General features: G+C 45.3%; 1 pseudogene; it reads left to right on the forward strand.

The window, feature by feature from the left end:
- Window positions 1-1,061: 1,061 nt before the first annotated feature.
- Window positions 1,062-1,916, forward strand: LOC101647308 (annotated as a pseudogene).
- The last annotated feature ends 9,531 nt before the right edge of the window (window positions 1,917-11,447 follow it).

Genomic DNA, 11,447 nt, shown 5'->3' on the forward strand with positions numbered 1-11,447 from the left:
CTGGTGTCAACTTGAGACTATTAAGAGCAAAGGGGTGGGGTTTAGCCTGTCAATCAGGTTGCAGCTTGATGACCTCATTTGAGGGGCTAAGGAGATAAATAGCTCACTGGAGGCCAGACACACACTTTCTGCTTTGTCTTCATGCTGACAAGACATGTGGAGCCAATCTGATAAAGCCAGAGCCCTAGAGCTGAAGGAGCCACGTGGAGACCCACGCCAGTGCTGAGATGCTTCCACCGCCACTGGATCCACAAGACTTTCCACCCACTGGCCCATGATCTTTCTGAATTCAGCATTATTACATGGCTGTGTGAGTTTGACGAGGAACTCATAAACTGGTATCAGATATATGGGCTAATATCCGACTTATGGACTGGGCTGGGATGTTTTCTCAATATACAGTTGCTCTTAAATATAATTCTCTTTCTCACACACATTTGAGTATCTATGAATTTGTTATTCTAGTCAACCCAGACTAACACACGTCTCTATATTAAAATGGAAAAAAATAAACGTAGTGTTACCATTAATAAGTGTTTATATCCTGGAGCAGCAGAGCCATTACACTAACTCCAAGCTAGAAAAAAAGACATGTATTAGAAGGTGATAGCAGTAAGCAGACCACAACACATGCCCTCTTGAAGGTGTCCCATTTGAAATAAAAATGCATAGAGAATATATATGTTTAACGTTGGAATTCACACTGTGGGGGAGTCGAGTACAAATCTTTTATATAAGCTCAGGTTCAGGATAACCACAGGAAACAATTGATTACCCGGAGAAGCAAACAGTACAATATCAGTATAATCTTAGGCTAGTCTCAGGATCTCTGTTGACAAACCAGATAACAGTTCCTAGCCTTTTGATACGACAAGACTCTCAGAGTTACCTGGCCCTGCCAGGTGACTTCAGCATCTAACCTATGACCTCTGGGCAATGCAGCAAGTTATAAAAGTTACTCAGGCTAACAGCATAATTAAAGTAGGTTGGGCTACAACAATACTTAGCAGGCCTGTACGTGTGTGTCCTTTCTCAAAAAAGAAGCATCAGCCTCTTTCCCATCTTGCAAGATGGCGGTTGCGAAGGCTGAGAAGAAGCCAGACACCAAGGAGAAGAAGCCCAAAGTCAAGAAAGCAGATGCCAGTGGCCAAGTTAAGGCTAAGAGGCAAAAGCTCAAGAAGGGGGAGCCTCACTGCAGCCGAAACCCCATCCTACTCAGAGGAATCGGTCGGTATTCCCCTCCACCATGCCTTCCCGCAAGGCCATGTACAAGAGGAAGTACTCGGCGGCCAAGTCCAGGGTTGAGAAGAAGAAGGGTCCTGGCTACTGTCACAAAGCCAGTTGGTGGGGACAAGAATGGTGGGACGCGAGTGGTGAAGCTGCACAAAATGCCTAGGTATTCCCCTGCAGAAGCTGTGCCGCTGCGGAAGCTGCTGGGCCCTTCAGCCCGCATGTCAGGAGACCCGGGCCAGCATCTCCCCGGGGACCGTGCTGATCATCCTCACGGGCGCCACCAAGACAAGAGAGTGGTCTTCCTGAAGCAGCTAGGCAGCGGCTTGGTGCTTGTGACTGGACCTCTCTCCTTCAATCGAGTGCCTCTGCGTAGAGCACACCAGAAATTTGTCATCGCCACCGCCACCAAAATTGATAGCAGTGGTGTGAAAATCCCCAAGCATCTCACAGACGCCTACTACAAGGAGCAGCAGCTGCGGAAGCCCAGACACCAAGTAGGCGAGATCTTTGTCAAGATCTTTGTCACCGAGAAAGAGAAATACAAGATCACAGAGCAGCGCAAGGCTGATCAGAAAGCCGAGGACTCCCACATTTTGGCAAAAAACAAAGCTCTTCCCCAGATCCACAAATGGGATTTATCCTCACAAATTGGTGTTCTCGATCCTTGTAAAGAACTTAACTAAATAACTCAAAGTTTGAAGAAAAAAAAAGAAGAAGCATCAGGTATTAGGCATTAAAGAACAAAAAATCATAGCATTGTGAATGAGAGGGGTTCGGAGTGGAGGCCCAAAGCCCATCTGTAGGCAAACTGGACATCCCCTTACGAAAGGGTCGCAGAGAGGAGATGAGCCAGAGTGCATTATAGCAACGATGAAACATACAACTTTCCTCTAGTTCCTAAATGCTTCCTCCCCACCATCATGACACCAATTTTACCTTATATATCTGGCTAGACCAGAGGATGTACACTGGTACAGATAGGAATTGGAAACACAGGGAATCCAGGGCAGATAATCCCTTCAGGACCAGTGGTGAGAGTGGCGATACCGGGAGGGTGGAGGGAGGGTAGGGTGGAAAGGGGAACCGATTACAAGGATCTACATACAAAACCCCCTCCCTGGGGGATGGACAAAAGAAAAGTGGGTAAAGGGAGACGTCAGACAGTGTTAAGACATGACAAAATGATAATAATTTATAAATTATCAAGGGTTCATGGGGGGTGGGGTGGGGAAACGAGGAGCTGATACCAAGGGCTTAAGTAGAAAGAAAATGCTTTAAAAATGATGAGGGCAACAAATGTACAAATGTGCTTGACACAATGGATGTATGTGTGGATTGTGATGAGTTGTATAAGCCCCCAATAAAATGATTTTAAAAAAGAAAAAAAAGAAGCATCGAAACTTTAAATTATAAAAATACTTTTATTAATCCAATTCAATGCCAGTAAATTACCTAAAGATCTTGAAGTTACAACGAACCTAGAAGGACAGCAAATAGAATAGGGGTCTTGGGAGGGTGGGGTAGTGGTGGTGGTGGTGGTGGTGGGGATAAAAGGTAGAAGATGTCAGGGATCCATGTAGAAAGGGAGTGTTTGGAAACTGATCATGGTAGCAACTGTACATTCTATTTGATGTGACTGAAATTTGGAAAGATATATGTATTAAATCCCAAATAATAATAATAAAAATCTTGACATTATATATCACAAAAGATATTTATGGCTGAAATATAATTTATTTAGTCTAAGTTTTCTTTCAAACTATTACCTGTTTTTCTCCAAATGCAAATTTAGTTTCTCTAGATTCTTTAAAATATCTATACCTAATTTAAAACCTAATTTAATGCCATCAAATAGATTCTGATGCTTAGCAACCCTACAGGGTAGAGTGGAACTGCTCCCCAGGATTCCTGAGACTGTGAATCTCTATGGGAGCAGACAGTGGACTAGTGACTGGTGGGCTTGAACCACTGACCTGAAATTATCTTTTTATAAGTCATCTTGCTGAAGGTGAGAGAAGGACCTTTAAGAAATCCCATATGCTTCTTCGATTCAGTCACATTTTAAGTTTTGATGATTGTTTCCCGGCAGCTGCAGCTGTAACTAAACCCCAACCCTTTCTCTCGCTCTCTCCTCCTCCTCCCCCTATGCGCCCCAGGTTTGGGAAGGATAAACAGGTTACTGCTGTAAATGATTCACTGTTGCAGTGTTAACCTAAAGCTAAGATAAACAGCTGAGAAGAAAACCAGATATATTGTACTCCCAGAGGGGAACGCTGTAAGTTTAAGAGAAAATGTGACAAAGCAATATACAGTACTGACTCCCCCAAAGTCTAAAAACCCTGACCATAGGAGAGAAAGGAAGGCGGTGGTCATAAGAGAATGATCGATTTCCTTCCAGATCTGTAAATATATCGTATGTCTCTGTGATTGCTGCAGCAGCCGATGGTCGAGCTGGTCGTTTGGGTTCATTTCGGTGATCTGCGAAGGGACCATCTCTCTCAGGGTTACAAGTTAAGCCGTTACCAGAAGGTTAGTTGTTCAAACCCATCAGGTGCTCTGCAGGAGAAAAACCAGGGCTTTCTACTCTCATGAAAGGTTACAGTCTCAAAAAAAAGTTACAGTCTCGGAAACTCAGGGGACAGTTCTCTCCTGGCCCTACAGAGTCCCTAAGACTCAATGGCCATGAGTTTGTCTTTGGTTGGTTGGTTTCCATTGTGACCAGCTGTGGAGCGCATGCTCTGGACAGAAGTCTCCCACTGCTCTGCTTTCTGCAGAATCCATGCGTTCTATCTGGTGATTGTGCACCTTTGGTAAGAACGCTGCTTGGTCCCCTGATTGCTTGTCTCTTCCGGTTAACCACTGTAAGATGGGAGGGCCTGGTCCTCTCTGGCCTGCTTAGGAGATACCCCTAAGACTAGAAAGAGAACGGTGTTTTCAAGTAAAACAGCTTGGCCTGCGCACAATCTGGATTCCAGAGCGGGGGTGGTGGTGGTGACCTATGAGTGGATCGTTAAATGATACTATTTTTACTTGAATTATCTTGCCAGAGATTGGGAAAATGGGACGAGATCCATTATGTGCAGATTTTTATGACCCGCCGTACCAGGGATGGAAGTATCAAGGGCACCCACCTGCTGGTAGAGCGAGGGGAAAACCTGACCACCCAACACAGGTGGCTCAAAAGCCGCCGGAGCAATCACAAATCCGCCTTGAGGAACGTTACAGCTCTGGTATAAAAAACAGGAGAAGGTCGACTTACAGATCACCAAGTCCAGCCATGCCTTCGGCTCCCAATGCAACAGCGACACCAAGCGGCAGAAATTTAGCCAGACCTAGTGACCTTAGCTCCCCACATTCAGTAGAAAAGGGAGGCGCCCTGGAGGGAGGCAGTCTCTCAGTTCTATACCCAACAAGGGACCTACTGGTGTGGAGGGCTCCCCAGAACTAAGCAAGGAAGTAACCCACCTGGCAGTGGCCCCTGGAGTCCAAACAGGTGACACACTGGATACTGCTGGGCATGCATGTACTGCTTTCTCTACTTCAAACCGGCTCAACAGGAAAATCCAAACCTTCCTATCAAGATGGCATGGCCGAGTGAATGACCACTATCTGTGCTGCCCATCACTCTGATTAGGTTCTGTTGTCCATGCTCCTGACCAGACAGAAGAGGAGGCTCCAGATGAGGCAGAACACCACAATTGGACCCCTGCTTGGGGCTAGGAAATTCCTCTAAGCCCAATTGGAACCAAATTGGGGGGTGTTTCTGCTGTGACCAGAGCACTACAAAAGGTGTGTTCTCCAGGGTCTGATGGACAGAGACCCTCAACAAAAGAGTTGAGCACAGTCCGGGCAATTCTGCAGAAGTTACTTGGGCATTCTGGGAAGAGCCAAGTGGGCATTCGACTGAAGCCCGGAGCTAACCACCTCACAAAAACCAGGAGCCCCTGAGGAAAGAGCCCCTTGAAGGCATAACCCCCATCATGAGCGAATTAGAAGAATGTGTATTAATTTGGCCCTGCTAGTCTTCTCACAACACCCTCATCCTTCAGAAACATTGTACTCCTGGATGGGAAGGCTAGAAACTTAAGGGAAAATCTAACAAACGGGGTATCGAGAATACCTGCGTGTTCGAGACCTGAGAGAAGTCAGTGAAATAGTCCAAGACACCCACCCACTGTCTCAAACCTTACACTTTCCTTGCTCATCTATCGTCAGATGCTAGATGGTTTTCTGTCTTGGATCTCAACGATGCCTTTTTCAACATTCCTTGAGCAGTCTCATCACAGGAGATCTTCGACTTTGACAGGCAGGATACTCAAACTTTGAGATAGAATCTGTACTATTGGATGGTTTTGCCTCACAATTTTAAAAATTTTCCCACTGTGTTCCAGGGGCCTCTTGCCCAAGGTCTTATAGCCCTCACCCTTGAAAAAAGGTAAATTATGAGAATGATAAGGGTAACGAATGTATAAATGTGCTTTATACAATTGATGTATGTATGGATTGTGCTAAGAGTTGTATGAGCCCCCAAAAAAGAAACCAAACGTGTCCAGTGGTTACCATGGGAGAAGGAGGAAGAGTTTTTGCTGAGGGGGTATTGAGTTTATGTTAATGGTGGTGGAATAATTTGGAAAAGGATATCAATAACGGTTGTGTAACACAATCAAGTATAATCAATGACAACGAATTATACCCGTAGAAGTTGTTGCACTGGAGAATGTTTTGTTGTGTATATTTTTCCCCAATTAAAGAAAAAAAATAACTACATGAATATCAATGAGTACAAGGAAGAAGAAAATGTTCTAAAATTGACTATTGACTGTATAACTCTTGCTATGATTGAATTACTGAATTGTATGACATGTGAAGTGCCAGTGAAACTGAGAAACAGACAATGTAAGATATGAAAATAACATATAACTTATCAAGGATTCATGAGGGAAGGCAGGTGGAGAAATTGGGAGCTGCTATCGGGCTCAAGTGGGAAGAGAATCCTTTGAAAATGATGATGGTGGCATATGTGCAAATGTGCTTAACACAATGGATGAATTTATGGATTGTGATAAGAGATGTAAGAGCCCCCAATAAAAGGACATCATTAAAAAATCAAAATAAAAAAGTAATTGTCTAGGGGCATGGCAGGGAAGGTTGGGGGAAAATGAGGTGTTAACAATGATTACAAAAAAGAAGAATATTATCTAAAATTGACTGTGGTAAGGATTGTTGATATGATTGAATTATTCAATTGTATGATAAGTGAATTATATGCCAATAAAAAAGGAAAAAAATAATAATCTTAAAAGAGTTATGAATTAAACAATAAATACTTGGGAAACCAAAAAGAAAAAAGGTGAATTAGAAGATGACCTTCTAATAAATGTAAAACGTCAGATTGCCTAATACTGTAGAGACTTTCAATCATTTGGCCCATTGTGACTATTAGGTCTTTAAAACCAAGGCCCAGATCTGCAGTTAGTTAGATTTCTTGGCTTCCAAGAAGAGCCTTTCGTAAAGAGCCTACTGAGAAACAGGAAAGAAATTACCCTAAAACATTGGTCCCCCAGCATAGGAGACACTGTGGGGTTTTCTAGGTGTGGCTGTTTCTGCCAGATCTGGATCCCCACTTTTGGACTGATAACTAAACACTTGTATGAAGCCTTAGAAGGATCTAAAGGAGACCCCCTGAAATAGATGAGGAACTGCAACAACAACAAAAAAGTCTTCAATGGCCTAAAAGCACTTCTCATGTCAGCCCAGCACTGGGCCTTTGGGGTCTGCCTATGCCTTTTCCTACTGTGAGAAGCCAGGGCTGGTTCTAGGACTCTTAATACAACAAATTGGGACTAAGCCACAACTGACTGCCTGTTGATCCCACCACCTGTACCTGACTGTAGCAGGCTAGCCCTCTGCCTTTGGGCAGTAATGGCAACCTGTGCAAGAAGCGAGAAATTCACTCTGGATCGGCCCCTAACTATTCAAACCCCCATCAATCATCTCCCTGCTGCAGCAGAAAGGAGGCCCAGGGCCCACTGTTGGACAGACGGGCGTCACCAGGCTGTTTCACTGGGCGATCCTAATATGACCGTGAGAGTTATAGGGAAGGTAAACCTGGACACCCTCCTCCCTGATGAGGCCACCGGGGAATTGAACCACAATTGCATAGAAGTTCCTGTGCAATATTTTTACTGTACAAGTATTTTCCAATCAACCTGACCCGTTTGTATGTTGTTTATACCCAGTAGACTGGCCATTGTGTGTGGATGGAAGTAGTTGGATGGAAAAGGGGACTTGGAAGGCCAGGGGTGAGGTACTGCCTTTAGAAGGTCGGGTGGAGGCTGTCGCCCTCTCACTGGGGTGCTTGGCACAAAAGGCTGAATGGATAGTGCCAATGAGAAGATTAGAATGCCGGCAGAAAAGACAGTGAACGTTGTTCATGGACTCAAAATCCTCTCATCTAATGTTGCATGCTTAAGGTACTACGTGGAAAGAGGCCGTGCTCCTGACAGCTAATAATAAAAGCATTAAATATGCTCAAGAAACCCTCCAGTTGTGGATACAATTCAGCTTCCCCAGAGGGTGGCAGTAATGCGCTGTCCTGACCATCAGAAATAATTTAGCTGAGCAGGAAGCCAGACAAGTGGCAAAAGTCAAGCTGGTAATAATCCTTCTTCCTGCCTGTGAATCTGATGGAGTCCCGGCTACAATACGAGTCAAGAGAACCCGAGTTGGACTAAAGCCAAAGGGTTTGAAAAAGAGGTTGAAGGATGGGAAGTGAGTAACTATGGTACAGTTCTAGTTCCTGAAAGGCTAGCCCCCACTCTCCTTCAATGAGCCCACCAGATGACCACGATGGGAAAGAGGCCCTGGTTGAGTTTGTCAGACCTAGGCTTAAAAGCTAGAGACTTACAAAAATCATCCAGATGTTAGCACTAACTGTTTACCCTTTCTTAAATACAACTCCAAACAGACCAGGGACAAAAGGCTGGGCTTTACCAATATCAAAGTGAACAACCCTTCGAGGATTGGCAAATCAACTTCATGCGATGCCCCTGAGCCTGGGTTGCAAATATGTGCTGGTTTGGGTGGACCCCTCTTCTGGCTGGACAGAGGCTTTTCCCACCTGGACAGGGCAGCCTTCAGAAATAGTTAAAATCCTTCTAAAAGAAATTATTCCTAGGTTCAGACTTCTGAAAAACATCTTGAGTGAAAACAGAGTGTCACTCATTGCTGATGTTACCCAACAAGTCTGCAAATACCAACAAATATAACGGAGATTAAATTCAGCATGGGGACCCCGATCTTCAGGAAAAGTGGAGAAAATTCATCCCATCTTAAAGAAACGAATAGCCAAGCTTTGTCAGGAAATGCACCCACTTTGGGATCAGGTGTTGCCCTTAGCCCTGTTCGTAATTCGGGTAGCCCCCAGAAGGGGGCTTAAATTAAGTCCATATGAAATTGTATATTGTAAACCCTTCAGGGCATCTTCCCTCATCTTCCACCCAACCTTACTTGGGATTTAAAGGTGCAGCAGTCAATACCTCCTATGTACACTACCTCTACCAAGTGTTCTCTAATACTCATACATTTGCTCTTCCCAGGCCTGTTTCCTCCCCTACACGTAACCCGCACCCTTCCAGCCTGGTGATTGTGTCCTGATCAAACCAAGGAAAGATGGACCTGACTCTCAGTGAGAGGAAAAGACCTTAAGACAGTGATCCTCAACTTTCCTCATGCCGCAACCCTTCCATACAGTTCCTCGTGTGGTGGGGACCACCCAACCGTGAAATTATTTTCATTGCTACTTCATCACCATCATTTTGTGACTGTTATGAATCGGGTGACCCCTGTGAAAGGGTCGTTCAACCCCCAAAGAGGTCGCGACCCATAGGTTGAGAACCGCTGCCTTAAGAGGTTCTGCTGACCACCCCTACTGCTCGCAAGCTCTTAAGACTTGTGAGCCTCAAAAGCTGGACTCCTCACATGCGCATCAAGAACTATCCTGGAGAACAATGGACGGTCTAAAGCCGCGACTGAAGTAACCTTAATCATCTCCTTCCTCTCAGGGGGTGGACACTTTGACTTAATCCCTTTGAGTTGAGATAAAAATTTAGGCGGGTCTAGTCGGGAAAACATGCAATTAAAGTGTCTGATTCTGAGAGGGGGCTTGTACGTCAAACAAGCTTTCTCCTCTTGCCTTACTGGGGTTAGCATGTCTCTCACAAAGTTCCAACAGGAGATGCCGCTCCAGTATGGAGAGCCTCTGCCTATGACCAATGGGACAGAACACATGTTTCATATCAGATTCTCTGGAGAAGAATCCAGGACACTATACGAAGAGACTCAAGAACTGTTCTCCATCCACTCGGGAGCAGTGACACCCACAGAGGAGAGTTGGTCTTACTTTGATAGTGGTTGGACCAATGGGCTACCAGTCCCTAAGGTCCTAAGTTTGGACATCCATGCTGCCTTTGTCTACAGGTCCCAGCGCTGTATAAACTTAAACGGCACCGCCCTGAATTGTCGTAGAAGCAGCAGCATGTTTGCCAGACCTGTCCTCTCCAGGCTACCAGCAGGATAGCTCTAAATGTAGGGGCAGGGCTTTCTCCTACATCCCTGTAATTCTGTACTTTCAGAAAGCTCACTACTTTCTGGCGACCAGAACGAGGGTATACTGCCTGGTTTAAAATCAGGGAAGGTGTGTGTCGGGGTTGTATCTTGCCATCAGACTTGTTCAATGTGTGTGCTGTACAAATCATCAGAGAAGCTGGCTGGTAGGAAGAAGAATGTGGCATCAGGATTGGAGGAAGGCTCATTAACAACCTGTGATATGCAGACGATACAGCCTTGCTTGCTGGAAGTGAGGAGGACTTGAAGCACTTACTGATGAAGGTCAAGGACTGCAGCCTTCAGTGTGGATTACAACTCAATGTAACGAAAACAACAATCTCCACAATTGGACCAGTCGGTAACATCATGATAAACAGAGAAAAGACTGAAGTTGTTAAGGATTTCATCTTGCTTGGGGCCACAACCAATGCTCATGGAAGCAGCAGTCAAGAGATCAAGTTACATGTTGCATTAGGCAAATCTGCTGCACAAGACCTCTTCAGAGTATTAAAAACAAGGATGTTACTTTGAGAACTAAAGTGCACCTGGCCCCAAGCCATGATAGTTTCCATTGCCTCATGTGCATGTGAAAGTTGGACATTGAATAAAGGAGACTGAAGAATCAATGCATTTGAATTGTGGTGCTGGAGAAGACCAACTGTGAAAGTATTTGAAAGAAGACCAATATCGAAAGTACCATGGACTGCTAAAAAGATCTGTCTTGGAAGAGGTCTGGCCAGAGTGTTCCTTAGAGGCAAGGATGGCAAGACTCGGTCTTACATGCTTTGGACATGCTGTCAGGAGAGAGGATATCAGGTTTGGTAAAGTGGAGGGGCAGGAAAGAGAGGAAAGCCCTTAACGAGATGGGCTGACACGTGGCAGCAACAATGGGCTCAAGCACAGGAACAGTTGTGACGATGGCGCAGGAACATGCAGTGTTTCGTTCTGCTGTGCAAAGGGTTGCTTGGGTCGGAACTGACCAAAAAGCAACAAGATGGCAGACAGCGAAAGTCCAAAATGCATCTGCAGGGCCCCCACTTGGAATAGCCCTCAATAAATCACCTCGGCCACTGACCCGGGATGTGAATAGCCTGCCTATAAGACAGGATGCATCGGAAAGGAGACTTTTATAGATGTAGTTAGGTTAAATTTTAACAACATCCCTTTTGCCCTCGGCTTTGTGGCTGGGTAGCTCTAATGTCCCTTCCAGTGCCAAGATCTGATGCGGCAGCTGAGAAGGGGGTCATAGGTTATTCCTAGGAATAGGAACCATGACCTTCAATTCCTGAGTGAAAGTAGGTGGAGCTTTTGCTCCCAATAGCTTATCGGTCCTGACCTGGGCCCACAGAGCCTCTCTGGTTTTAACTGGGCTCAGGTTGAACCCAGGAAAGGCACTGTTCTCTGAAATAAGAAAACGAGGGAGACTCTCAATGAGATGGATTGACACTGTGGCTTGATATGGTGGGAAATCTTAACTATAAGAAAAATGTCTCCTTTACGGTGAGATCAGAGCCCCCATAGCAGAGGGGTTACTCATTGGGCTGCTGACTGCAAGGTCAGCGGTTAGAAACCACCAGCCACTCCAGCAAAGAGAGACAGGGCTCTCG

The sequence above is a fragment of the Echinops telfairi genome, unplaced genomic scaffold, assembly GCF_000313985.2.
Source record: "Echinops telfairi isolate 266 unplaced genomic scaffold, ASM31398v2 ScPeMD7_31;HRSCAF=116, whole genome shotgun sequence".
NCBI lineage: Eukaryota > Metazoa > Chordata > Mammalia > Afrosoricida > Tenrecidae > Echinops > Echinops telfairi.